At 39.7% G+C, this 4,273-nt stretch overlaps 1 long non-coding RNA gene across 1 annotated transcript; it reads left to right on the top strand.

The window, feature by feature from the left end:
- The first annotated feature begins 2,871 nt into the window (after positions 1-2,871).
- On the top strand, positions 2,872-3,895 carry LOC145165527 (uncharacterized). Its single transcript, XR_013740105.1, has 3 exons — positions 2,872-2,907; positions 3,100-3,169; positions 3,783-3,895. It is a non-coding gene; the product is annotated as an uncharacterized LOC145165527 (long non-coding RNA).
- Positions 3,896-4,273: the final 378 nt, after the last annotated feature.

Genomic DNA, 4,273 nt, shown 5'->3' with positions numbered 1-4,273 from the left:
CTTCAGTGGTACCGTTGGTCAAGACAACCCACAAATTGTTAGACAAGGCAATCGTAATGGAGGAAATGATGGAAGAGGATGTAAATACAAGGATTTTATGGCGTCTAAGCCACCGTGTCTATCCGGAAGCCCGACGTCGGTGCAAATTATGGATTAGATCTCTGAAATGGAGACAATGTTTGACTGTTGCGAATGCAGCAACAGGCAGAAGACCGCTCTTGCGATCCCGTTGTTGAAATCTGGCGTGTTGAGTTGGTGGAAGCTGTTAGCTGATTCTATGCCCAAGGGAGAAGCGAGTAAAATGTCTTGGGAAGATTTTGTGGAACAACTGAAACTGCAATACTGCTTAGAGCAGGACCTACTGGAAATCAATAACGAGTTTCAGAATTTGAAGAAGGGAAAGATGAGCGTTGTTGAATACGCTGCAAGTTTCACGGAGAAAATGAAGCTTATCCCATACCTAGTTCCAACAGAACTCTCAAAGGTCAATAAGTTTGCCCTTGGACTACCAGCGGACTATGGTCTAATAGTTAAGCAAGCAACCACGTTGAAAGCCGCCATCTGGGCTGCCAGAAATGTTGAGACCCAGATCAGGGAGAAAGGTCTGGAAAGGTCAGAGGTTGGTGAGAAGAAGAAGTTTGACGGACCCTCGGGGTCCAGCAAAAAGGGTAAATTCTCAAAGTCTAGTTCGAAAGGAGGTGGAGGAGGCGAAGTGAAGTGGTGTGACAAGTGCAAGAAGAAGCACTCTGGGAAGTACGACGGAGGGGTCACTTGTTTCAAATGTGGGAAGCCTAGGCACTATGCCAATGAATGCACATTCACTAAGAAGGTCTGTTATGAGTGCAACGAGGAGGGGCACATTTCGAGGGACTGCCCGAAGAAGAAGGAAGCAGGAAGACCCAACATTCCACCAAAGCCGAAGGCTAGAGCCTTCCAGATGACACTGGAAGCTGCTAAGGAAGAAGCTGATGTCGCTTCAGGTACCTTTCTCGTAAACAAATTGCCTACCCAAATTTTATTTGATTCTGGAGCCAACTACTCCTTTATTTCGCATGAATTTGGTAGAAATCTAGCTTTGCCTGTCGATAGACTAGATAATGCCTTATTAGTCGAAGTTGCTAGTGGCAAGTTTGTACCTGTTAGCCATCGTATGAAAAACATCTTAATTGATTTGAACGGGAATAAGTTTCACGAGGAATTATTGCCTATCAAACTTAATGGTTTCGACATCGTGTTGGGAATGGATTGGCTTAGCACCAATGATGCGAAAATACTGTGCAAAAAGAAGATCGTAAAAGTAAACCCGCTTGGGAAAGAGTCGTTTATGGTGTATGGGGACAAACGCAGGGTAAATTCTGGAATCATTTCTCTAATGAAAGCCAGAAAATGTTTGACCAAGGGATGTACATCATATTTAGCATTCGTGATCGATGCTAAGAAGGAAAAGAAGGTGATACAGAGCATTCCTGTCGTGTGTGATTATCCGGAAGTATTTCCCGAAGATCTTCCCGGATTACCGCCTGATCGACAAGTAGAATTCCGTATTGACTTGTTACCAGGAACGACACCAATAGCAAAAGCATTTTACCGATTAGCACCGACGGAGATGAAGGAGCTGATGATGCAACTTTAGGAGTTATTGGACAAAGGTTTCATTAGACCTAGTTTATCACCCTGGGGAGCTCCGGTGTTATTCGTGAAAAAGAAAGATGGAAGTATGAGAATGTGTATTGATTACAGAGAGCTGAACAAGGCAACAATAAAGAATAGATATCCGTTGCCAAGGATTGATGACCTGTTCGATCAACTGCAAGGTTCAAGTTATTTCTCAAAGATCGATCTTAGGTCAGGATATCATCAACTGAAGGTGAGAGATCAGGATATTGAGAAGACTGCGTTCAGAACGAGATATGGACACTACGAGTTCTTGGTTATGTCGTTTGGACTAACTAATGTGTAACGCCCGGGTTTCGGGGCTAAGCATTTTTAGACGATGTAATAGTCTAGGTCAACTATTGTAACTCTTTTGATGTAATAAAAATGAAATATTTGAGTATTTTGTGAATTTATGTGCTTATTATTTAATTATAAATGTATAATTAATAAAGAATAAAAATAAGCGTCAAAATTAAAATATGATATAAGCCCGATATCTTTACATAAAGTTGTAGTGGTTGAAACAAGGATTTCGGGAATATAAAGAACGCCGAAATCCGATTTGTAACGAAGAAGTTATGACCCGCCGAAGTTTTACGGCAAAACCGGCACGACACCGGGAAGCGTAAATAGTGAATTTACGATGCAGCGACTTTTAGCCTTAGTGATCTAAACCAAAGTTGTAGTATATGTTAAACCAAGAAAATCCATAAAAAGAACGCCCAAATCTGACTTCGTATGAGGAAGTTATGATTTTTCAAAGTTTCGGCTTAGCAGTGTACAACCCGAAACTCGAATTTTAGTTCGAGCGATTTTTGGCTTACGCGACCTAAATGAGAGTTGAATATATCATTAATAAGAACTCAACGGTAAAAAGACAGACGAAAACGGAGTCCGTATGAAGGAGTTACGAATTCTTCGCAGTCATTTAGCAGTCTAATCTCCTCCTACTGTTAAATTTAAGATCGGCCGAGAATTAGCCGATAGAGTCTAAATGAAAGTAGTGGAGCAGGTAGTGGAGCACTAAGCAATTAGTGGAGCAGGTAGTGGAGCACTAGTGGAGCACCCAGAACACTATAAATTGAGGCTCGGGGCTGCCTCATTCTTCACACCTTCAACCCATACTTTCACTCTCTATACTCTCTCTATCCATTCAAGCTGAAGATCTGCCCGCAAGAAGCCCGGTTTTAAGAAAAACTCGCTGTTTTATCAAGGGATAATTGTTTTTGAGAAAAACCCGCTGTAAGTAAGGTACGCCTACAAAATTTTTAATATTACTTTTAAATAATTATAGTAATGTTATTAGGTCCTTAAAATAATTATTTGGGCTATTATTATTTATATATTGAGTGTTATTTAACGCTTATATAATAATAATAATAGCTAGACTATTAATTAGTCACGGTTAACGTTAAAACTAAACTCTAGTGGTATTAATACTAGGTTTTGGTCAAGGAAAAATTGTTTTGAGATAACGAAGTGCTGTTCAAATACCGAGTCACCACCTAATCAGGTGAGTGCATAGTTACTTTCATCTTACACATAGATATGAAGTATTTTATATTAATTACGTGCTATGTGTGCATATTATCTGAATACTTGCTGCCTATGCTGATGAAAGATTTTTATACATGTTTTAAATAATTTAAAATGTATATGTATTTTATATCTACAAAAATGTTGGGGTAAAACATGGGTAGATGTAATAAGACGATGCGTGAAAAAATGATGAGAGGCCTCGATGTTGTTGTTATTGATTCTGTCATCTAGCGGAGTATGGATGACGACCACGGACTCTTCTAGACAGTCCAGTGGAACGCTAGCAGGCTCGCAACCTGTAGGTGTTTGTGAACGATGTCTTCACCGGTGTACTCCATCCCCCTCATGGTTGCCTTTAGGACATTTATTGCTGAGGAGACCCCTTGGCAGTAGTGTCCATCCCGATATTGATCCTTAGTCTAGGTCCCTTATGATAGGTGTTTTAGGGACGTAATGTGAGGATAACGGGAACGGGTAATCGGGTTATTGTTGATTGATGAAATTAATAAACTTATTTATTGTGGGTTGAAAACCCTATGTGCTCACCAGGCTCCCAAGCCTGACCCACTCAGTTTCTTGTATTACAGGTAGTGGCGCACGAGCATAGATATGATGTTTGGGATGAGAGATTATGAATAAATGTAGTAAGGCTTATATTGTACTGTTTATGCTTTTGATCTGTATTGAACATGACATCCCGAGGTTTTTAATGAAATACATTTCTACGGAAATGCTTTGATAAATCTTTATCATATTTTATTTTGGGAACAAATTCCGCAACACTTTTATTTAAAATGTTACTCTGATTTTTAAACAAAGCATAAACAAAATCGGTCTTTTCTGACCGTGAAAATGGGGATGTCACAGTTGGTATCAGAGCATTAGTTTAAGCGAACTAGGAATTTGTAGGATTTCTAGACTTAAACTTAGAATGCTAAGCAATGATTGTGAGGTGTGAGCACTAGCTTATTTTAGGAATTGTGCCTAAAATGCTTTTATGTGCTAAATGATTTATGCCTTATATGCTGTTATTTGTTCGGATCTATGGTCTGTTGCCGACCGGATCTGGAAACCTTAT

This window comes from Lactuca virosa, chromosome 3 (genome assembly GCF_052849685.1).
Source record: "Lactuca virosa cultivar CGN04683 chromosome 3, Lactuca_virosa_CGN04683_v6, whole genome shotgun sequence".
NCBI lineage: Eukaryota > Viridiplantae > Streptophyta > Magnoliopsida > Asterales > Asteraceae > Lactuca > Lactuca virosa.
Note: the sequence above shows the minus strand (reverse complement) of the source record. Positions and strands in the feature narration are given on the sequence as shown.